Raw genomic sequence first — 8,940 nt, 5'->3', positions numbered from 1 at the left:
GTAGCAGTGTCAGTAGCTTTGTCAGGATCAACAGCAGTATCAGTGTCAGGAGCAGTGTCTGTGTCAGGAGCAGTGCCAGGAGCAGTGCCAGCGTCAGGAGCAGTGTGAGGAGCAGTGTCAGTGTCAGGATCCGTGTCAGTGTCAGTGTCAGGAGCAGTGTCAGGAGAATTCTCAGGATCAGCAGCAGTGTCAGTGTCAGGAGCAGTGTCAGGAGCTGTGTCAGTTACAGGAGCTATTTCAGGAGTTGTGTCAGGTGCAGTATCAGTGTCAGTGTCTGGAGCAGTGTCAAGAGCATTGTCAGGATCAGCAGCGGTGTGAGTGTCAGGAGCAGCGTGAGGAGCAGTGTCAGTGTCAGGAGCTGTGTGAGGATCAGTGTCTGTTTCAGGAGAAGTGTCAGGACCAGTGTCAATGCCAGGAGCAGTGTCAGGTGCAGTGTCAGTGTCAGGAGCAGTGTCAGGAGCAGTGTCAGTTTCAGGAGCAGTGTCAGGACCAGTGGCAGTGTCTGGAGCGCCGTCAGGAGCAGTGTCAGCTTCCGGAGCAGTGTCAGTGTCAGGAGCTGCGTCAGGAGCAGTGTCAGGAGCAGTGTCGCTGTCAGAAGCAGTGTCGGGAAGAGTGTCATTGTCAGGAACTGTGTCAGAAGTGGTTTCAGGAGCAGTGTCAGTATCAGTGTCTGGAGCAGTGTCAGGAGCAGCGTCAGTGACAGTACCATGAGCAGTCCCTGTGGAGGTGCAGTGCCAGTGTCAGGAGGAGTGTCAGGAGCAGTGTCAAGGGCAGGAGCAGTGTCAGGCGCAGTGTCAGTGCCAGGAGCAGTGTCAGGAGCTGTGTCAGTGTCAGGAGCAGTGTCATGAGCATAGTCAGTGTCAGGAGCAGTGTGAGGAGCAGTGCCAGTTGCAGGACCAGTGTCAGTTTCAGGAGCAGTGTCAGGACCAGTGTCAGTGTCAGGAGCAGTGTCAGAAGCTGTGTCAGGAACACAGTCAGTGTCAGTGTCGGGAGCAGTGTCAGTCTCAGTATCAGGTGTAGTGTCTGTGTCAGGAGCAGTGTGAGGAGCAGTGTCAGTGTCAGGAGCAGTGTGAGGACCAGTGTCAGTGTCAGGAGTTGTGTCAGGAGCAGCGTCAGGAGCAGTGTCAGTGAGAGTAGCTGAGTCTGGAGCAGTGTCTGTGTCTGGAGCAGTGTCAGGAGCAGTGTCAGGAGCAGGGTCAGTGTCAGGAGCTGTGTCAGGAGCAGTGTCATGGAGCAGTGTCAGTGTCACGAGCAGTGTCAGGAGAAGTGTCAGGAGCAGTGTCAGGAGCAGTGTCAGGAGCAGTGTCAGTCTCAGGAGCCGTGTCAGCAGCACTGACATGATCAGCAGCAGTGTCTGTGTCAGGAGCAGTGTCAGGAGCAGTGTCAGGAGCTGTGTCAGGAGCAGTGTCAGTCTCAGGTGCAGTGTCAGGAGCATTGTCAGGAGCAGTGTCTGTGTCACAAGCAGTGTCAGGAGCAGTGTCAGGAGCAGTGTCAGTGTCAGGAGCAGTGTCAGGACCAGTGCCATTGTCAGGAGCAGTGTCAGTGTGAGCAGCCGTGTCAGGAACAGTGGCAGGAGCAGTGTCACCGTCACGAGCTGTGTCAGGAGCAGTGTCAGTGTCAGTGTCAGGAGTTGTGTCAGGGGCACTGTCAGGAGCAGTGTCAGTGACAGTAGCTGTGTCAGGAGCAGTGTCAGTGTCTGGAGCCGTGTCAGGAGCAGAGTCAGGAGCAGCGTCAGTTTCATGAGCTGTGTCAGGAGCAGTGTCATGGAGCAGTGTCAGTGTAGGGAGCAGTGTCAGGAGAAGTGTCACGAGCTGTGTCAGGAGCAGTGTCAGTGTCAGGAGCAGTTTCAGGAGCATTATCAGTATCAGCAGCAGTGTCTGTGTCAGTAGCAGTGTCAGGAGCAGTGTCAGTGTGAGGAGCAGTCTGAGGAGCAGTGTCAGTGACAGGAGCAGTGTCATTGTCAGTGTCACAGTCATCAGCAGTGTCAGCGTCAGTGTCAGGGGCACTGTCAGGAGCATTGTCAGGATCAGCAGCAGCGTCAGTGTCAGGAGCAGTGGTAGCAGCAGTGACAGTGTCAGGAGCAGTGTCAGGTGCAGTGTCAGGAGCAGTGTCAGTGTCAGGAGCAGTGACAGGAGCTGTGCCATGAGCAGTGTCAGTGTCAGGAGCAGTGTCAGGAGCAGTGTCAGGAGCAGTGTCAGGTTCAGGAGCAGTGTCAGTGTCAGGAGTTGTGTCAGGAGCAGTGTCAGGAGCAGTGTCAGTGTCTGGAGCAACGTCACGAGCAGTGTCAGTAGCAGTGTCAGTAGCTTTGTCAGGATCAACAGCAGTATCAGTGTCAGGAGCAGTGTCTGTGTCAGGAGCAGTGCCAGGAGCAGTGCCAGGAGCAGTGTCAGTGTCAGGAGCAGTGTCAGGAGCAGTGTCAGGAGCAGTGGCAGAAGCAGTGTCAGTGTCAGGAGCAGTGTCAGGAGCAGTGTCAGGATCAGTAGCAGTGTCAGTGTCAGCAGCAGTGTCAGGAGCTGTTCGAGGAGCAGTGTCAGTTTCAGGAGCAGTGTCACAAGCAGTGTCAGTGTCAGCAGCAGTGTCAGGTGCAGTGTCAGGAGCAGTGTCAGTGTCAGGAGCATTGTCAGGACCAGTGCCAGTGTCAGGAGCAGTGTCAGTGTGAGCAGCAGTGTCAGGAACAGTGGCAGGAGCAGTGTCAGTGTCACGAGCTGTCTCAGGAGCAGTGTCAGTGTCTGGAGCAATGTCGCGAGCAGTGTCAGGAGCAGTGTCAGTGTCAGTAGCAGTGTCAGGAGCAGTGTCAGTGTCAGTGTCAGGAGCAGTTTCAGGACCAGCGCCAGTGTGAGGAGCAGTGTCAGGACCAGTGCCAGTGACAGGAGCAGTGTCAGTGTCAGGAGCATTGTTCGGAGCAGTGTCTGTGTCAGGAGCAGTGTCAGGAGCATTGTCAGCATCAGCAGCAGTGTCTGTGTCAGGACCAGTGTCAGGAGCAATGTCAGTATCAGGAGCAGTGTGAGCAGCCGTGTCAGGGTCAGGAGCAGTTTCAGGATCAGTATCAGTATCAGCAGCAGTGTCTGTGTCAGTAGCAGTGTCAGGAGCAGTGTCTGTGTGAAGAGCAGTGTGAGGAGCAGTGTCAGTGACAGGAGCAGTGTCAGTGTCAGTGTCACTGTCATCAACAGTGTCTGCGTCAGTGTCAGGAGCACTGTCAGGAGCATTCTCAGGATCAGCAGCAGCATCAGTGTCAGGAGCAGTGGTAGTAGCAGTGACAGTGTCAGGAGCAGTGTCAGGTGCAGTGTCAGGAGCAGTGTCAGTGTCAGGAGCAGTGTCAGTGCCCGGAGCAGTGACAGGAGCTGTGCCATGAGCAGTGTCAGTGTCAGGAGCAGTATCAGGAGCAGTGTCAGGAGCAGTGTCAGTGGCAGGAGCTGCGCCAGGAGCAGTGTCAGTGTCAGGAGCAGTGTCAGGAGCAGTGTCAGCGTCAGGAGCAGTGACAGGAGCAGTGTCGGTGTCAGGAGCAGTGTCAGTGTCAGTATCAGGAGCAGTGTCAGTGTCAGGAGCAGTGCCAGGAGCAGCGCCAGGAGCAGCGTCAGTGTCAGGAGCAGGCTCAGGGGCAGTATCATTGTCAGGACCAGCGTGAGGAGCAGTGTCAGTGTCAGGAGCAGTGTGAGGGCCAGTGTCAGTGTCAGGAGTTGTGTCAGGAGTTGTGTCAGGAGCAGTGTCAGGAGCAGTGTGAGTGACAGTAGCTGTGTCTGGAGCAGTGTCCGCTTCAGCACCAGTGTTAGGAACAGTGGCAGGGGCAGTGTCAGGAGCAGTGTCAGGAGCAGTGTCAGGAGCAGTGTCAGTATCAGGTGCAGTGTCAGGAGCATTGTCAGGAGCAGTGTCTGTGTCACGAGCAGTGTCAGGAGCAGTGTCAGGAGCAGTGTCAGTGTCTCGAGCAACGTCACGAGCAGTGTCAGTAGCAGTGTCAGGAGCTTTGTCAGGATCAGCAGCAGTGTCAGTGTCAGGGGCAGTGCCAGGAGCAGTGCCAGTTTTAGGAGCAGTGTGAGGAGCAGTGTCAGTGTCAGGATCCGTGTCAGTGTCAGTGTCAGGAGCAGTGTCAGGAGAATTCTCAGGATCAGCAGCAGTGTCAGTGTCAGGATCAGTGTCAGGAGCAGTGTCAGTTACAGGAGCTATTTCAGGAGTTGTGTCAGGTGCAGTATCAGTGTCAGTGTCTGGAGCAGTGTCAAGAGCATTATCAGGATCAGCAGCAGTGTGAGTGTCAGGAGCAGTGTCAGTGTCAGGAGCAGAGTCAGGACCAGCGCCAATGTAAGGAGCAGTGTCAGGACCAGTGCCAGTGTCAGAAGCAGTGTCAGGAGCAGTGTCATCGTCAGGAGCTGTGTCAGAAGTAGTTTCAGGAGCAGTGTCAGTGTCAGTGTCTGGAGCAGTGTCAGGAGCAGTGTCAGGTTCAGGAGCAGTGTCAGTGTCAGGAGTTGTGTCAGGAGCAGTGTCAGGAGCAGTGTCAGTGTCTGGAGCAACGTCACGAGCAGTGTCAGTAGCAGTGTCAGTAGCTTTGTCAGGATCAACAGCAGTATCAGTGTCAGAAGCAGTGTCTGTGTCAGGAGCAGTGCCAGGAGCAGTGCCAGCGTCAGGAGCAGTGTGAGGAGCAGTGTCAGTGTCAGGATCCGTGTCAGTGTCAGTGTCAGGAGCAGTGTCAGGAGAATTCTCAGGATCAGCAGCAGTGTCAGTGTCAAGAGCAGTGTCATGAGCAGTGTCATTGTCAGGAGCTGTGTCAGAAGTAGTTTCAGGAGCAGTGTCAGTGTCAGTGTCTGGAGCAGTGTCATGAGCAGTGACAGGTTCTGGAGCAGTGTCAGTGTCAGGAGCTGCGTCAGGAGCAGTGTTAGGCGCAGTGTCAGTGACAGTAGCTGTGTCAGGAGCAGTGACAGTGTCATCACCAGTGTTAGGAATAGTGTCAGGGGCAGTGTCAGTGTTAGGAGCAGTGTCTGGAGCAGTGTCAGTCTCAGTACCAGGAGCATTCCCTGTGCAGGTGCAGTGTCAGTGTCGGGAGCGGTGTCAGGAGCAGTGTCAATAGCAGGAGCAGTGTCAGCGTCAGCAGTAGTGTCAGGCGCAGTGTCAGTGCGAGGTGCAGTGTCATGAGCTGTGTCAGTGTCAGGAGCAGTGTCAGGAGCAGTGTCAGTGTCAGGAGCAGTGTGAGGAGCAGTGTCAGTATCAGGACCAGTGTCAGATTCAGGAGCAGTGTCAGGACCAGTGTCAGCGTTAGGAGCAGTGTGAGGAGCTGTGTCAGGAACAACGTCAGTGTCAGTGTCGGGAGCAATGTCAGTGTCAGTGTCACTGTCATGAGCAGTGTCAGCGTCAGTGTCAGGAGCAGTGTCAGGATCAGTGCCAGTGTCAGAAGCAGTGTCAGGAGCAGTGTCAGTGTCAGGAGCAGTGACAGTGTCAGGAGCTGTGTCAGGAGCAGTGTCAGTGTCAGGAGCAGTGTCAGGAGCAGTGTCAGTGTCAGGAGCAGTGTCAGGAGCATGGTCAGGAGCATTGTCAGGATCAGCAGCAGTGTCAGTGTCTGGAGCAGTGTCAGGAGCAGTGTCAGGTTCTGGAGCAGTGCCAGTGTCAGTAGCTGCGTCAGGAGCAGTGTCAGGCGCAGTGTCAGTGACAGGCGCTGTGTCAGGAGCAGTGTCAGTGTCATCACCAGTGTTAGGGACAGTGTCAGGTGCAGTGTCAGTGTCAGGTGCAGTGTCAGGAGCAGTGTCAATAGCAGGAGCAGTGTCAGCGTCAGCAGTAGTGTCAGGCGCAGTGTCAGTGCCAGGTGCAGTGTCAGGAGCTGTGTCAGTGTCAGGAGCAGTGTCATTAGCAGTGTCAGTGTCAGGAGCAGTGTCAGGAGCATTATCAGGAACAGCAGCTGTGACAGTGTCAGCAGCAGTGTCAGGAGTAGTGTCAGTAGCAGTGTCAGGAGCAGTGTCAGTGTTAGGAGCTGTGTCAGGACCTGTGCCAGTGCCAGGAGCAGTGTCAGCGTGAGCAGCAGTGTCAGGAACAGTGGCAGGAGCAGTGTCACTATCATGTGCTGTGTCAGGAGCAGTGTCAGTGTCTGGAGAATTGTCACGAGCAGTGTCAGGAGCAGTGTCAGTGTCAGTAGCAGTGTCAGGAGCAGTGTCAGTGTCAGTACCAGAAGCAGTGTCAGTGTCAGGAGCAGTGTCAGGGCCAGTGCCAGTGTCAGGAGCAGTGTCAGTGTGAGCAGCAGTGTCAGGAACAGTGGCAGGAACAGTGTCACTGTCAGGAGCAGTGTCAGGAGCAGTGTCAGTTTCAGAAGCAGTGTCAGGAACAGTGTTATTGTCGGGAACTGTGTCAGAAGTAGTTTCAGGAGCAGTGTCTGTAGCAGTGTCTGGAGCAGTGTCAGGAGCAGTGTCAGTGTCAGGACCAGTGTCAGTTTCAGGAGCAGTGTCAGGACCAGTGGCAGTGTCTGGAGCGCCGTCAGGAGCAGTGTCAGCTTCCGGAGCAGTGTCAGTGTCAGGAGCTGCGTCAGGAGCAGTGTCAGGAGCAGTGTCGCTGTCAGAAGCAGTGTCGGGAAGAGTGTCATTGTCAGGAACTGTGTCAGAAGTGGTTTCAGGAGCAGTGTCAGTATCAGTGTCTGGAGCAGTGTCAGGAGCAGCGTCAGTGTCAGTACTATGAGCAGTCCCTGTGGAGGTGCAGTGCCAGTGTCAGGAGGAGTGTCAGGAGCAGTGTCAAGGGCAGGAGCAGTGTCAGGCGCAGTGTCAGTGCCAGGAGCAGTGTCAGGAGCTGTGTCAGTGTCAGGAGCAGTGTCATGAGCATAGTCAGTGTCAGGAGCAGTGTGAGGAGCAGTGCCAGTTGCAGGACCAGTGTCAGTTTCAGGAGCAGTGTCAGGACCAGTGTCAGTGTCAGGAGCAGTGTCAGGAGCTGTGACAGGAACACAGTCAGTGTCAGTGTCGGGAGCAGTGTCAGTCTCAGTATCAGGTGTAGTGTCTGTGTCAGGTGCAGTGTGAGGAGCAGTGTCAGTGTCAGGAGCAGTGTGAGGACCAGTGTCAGTGTCAGGAGTTGTGTCAGGAGCAGCGTCAGGAGCAGTGTCAGTGAGAGTAGCTGAGTCTGGAGCAGTGTCTGTGTCTGGAGCAGTGTCAGGAGCAGTGTCAGGAGCAGGGTCAGTGTCAGGAGCTGTGTCAGGAGCAGTGTCATGGAGCAGTGTCAGTGTCACGAGCAGTGTCAGGAGAAGTGTCAGGAGCAGTGTCAGGAGCAGTGTCAGGAGCAGCGTCAGTCTCAGGTGCAGTGTCAGGAGCATTGTCAGGAGCAGTGTCTGTGTCACAAGCAGTGTCAGGAGCAGTGTCAGGATCAGTGTCAGTGTCAGGAGCAGTGTCAGGACCAGTGCCATTGTCAGGAGCAGTGTCAGTGTGAGCAGCCGTGTCAGGAACAGTGGCAGGAGCAGTGTCACCGTCACGAGCTGTGTCAGGAGCAGTGTCAGTGTCAGTGTCAGGAGTTGTGTCAGGGGCAGTGTCAGGAGCAGTGTCAGTGACAGTAGCTGTGTCAGGAGCAGTGTCAGTGTCTGGAGCAGTGTCAGGAGCAGAGTCAGGAGCAGTGTCAGTTTCAGGAGCAGTGCCAAGAGCAGTGCCAGTGTCAGGAGCTGTGTGAGGAGCTGTGTCAGTTTCAGGAGCAGTTCCACAAGCAGTGTCAGTGTCAGCAGCAGTGTCACGGGCTGTGTCAGGAGCAGTGCTAGTGTCTGGAGCAATGTCGCGAGCAGTGTCAGGAGCAGTGTCAGGACAAGTGTCAGACACAGGAGCAGTATCAGCGTCAGGATCAGCAGCAGTGTCAGTGTCAGGAGCAGTGTCAGGTGCAGTGTCAGTGTCGCGAGCAGTGTCAGGAGCAGTGTCAGGACAAGTGTCAGACACAGGAGCAGTATCAGCGTCAGGATCAGCAGCAGTGTCAGTGTCAGGAGCAGTGTCAGGAGCAGTGTCAGGAGCAGTGCCAGTGTCAGGAGCAGTGTCAGGAGCAGTGTCAGTGTCAGGAGCAGTGTCAGGAGCAGTGTCAGGAGCAGTGGCAGGAGCAGTGTCTGTGTCAGGAGCAGTGTCAGGAGCAGTGTCAGGATCAGCAGCAGTGTCAGTGTCAGCAGCAGTGTAAGGAGCTGTTCGAGGAGCAGTGTCAGTTTCAGGAGCAGTGTCACAAACAGTGTCAGTGTCAGCAGCAGTGTCAGGAGCAGTGTCGGGAGCAGTGTCAGTGTCAGGAGGATTGACAGGACCAGTGCCAGTGTCAGGAGCAGTGTCAGTGTTAGCAGCAGTGTCAGGAGCAGTGTCAGGAGCAGTGTCAGTGTCACGAGCTGTCTCAGGAGCAGTGTCAGTGTCTGGAGCAATGACGCGAGCAGTGTCAGGAGCAGTGTCAGTGTCAGTAGCAGTGTCAGGAGCAGTGCCAGGAGCAGTGCCAGTGTCAGGAGCAGTGACAGGAGCAGTGTCGGTGTCAGGAGCAGTGTCAGTGTCAGCATCAGGAGCAGTGTCAGTGTCAGGAGCAGTGCCAGGAGCAGTGCCAGGAGCAGCGTCAGTGTCAGGAGCAGTCTCAGGGACAGTGTCATTGTCAGGACCAGCGTGAGGAGCAGTGTCAGTGTCAGGAGCAGTGTGAGGACCAGTGTCAGTGTCAGGAGTTGTGTCAGGAGCAGTGTCAGGAGCTGGGTCAGTGTCAGGAGCTGTGTCAGGAGCAGTGTCATGGAGCAGTGTCAGTGTCAGGAGCTGTGTCTGGAGCAGTTTCAGGAGCAGTGTCAGTGACAGTAGCTTTGTCACGAGCAGTGTCCGTTTCAGCAGCAGTGTTAGGAACAGTGGCAGGGGCAGTGTCAGTGCCAGGAGCAGTGCCAGGAGCAGCGTCAGTGTCAGGAGCAGTCTCAGGGGCAGTGTCATTGTCAGGACCAGCGTGAGGAGCAGTGTCAGCATCAGGAGCAGCGTCAGTGTCAGGAGCAGTTCCAGGAGCAGTGTC

The sequence above is a fragment of the Calliopsis andreniformis genome, unplaced genomic scaffold, assembly GCF_051401765.1.
Source record: "Calliopsis andreniformis isolate RMS-2024a unplaced genomic scaffold, iyCalAndr_principal scaffold0121, whole genome shotgun sequence".
NCBI lineage: Eukaryota > Metazoa > Arthropoda > Insecta > Hymenoptera > Andrenidae > Calliopsis > Calliopsis andreniformis.
This window is presented reverse-complemented; position numbering follows the sequence as displayed.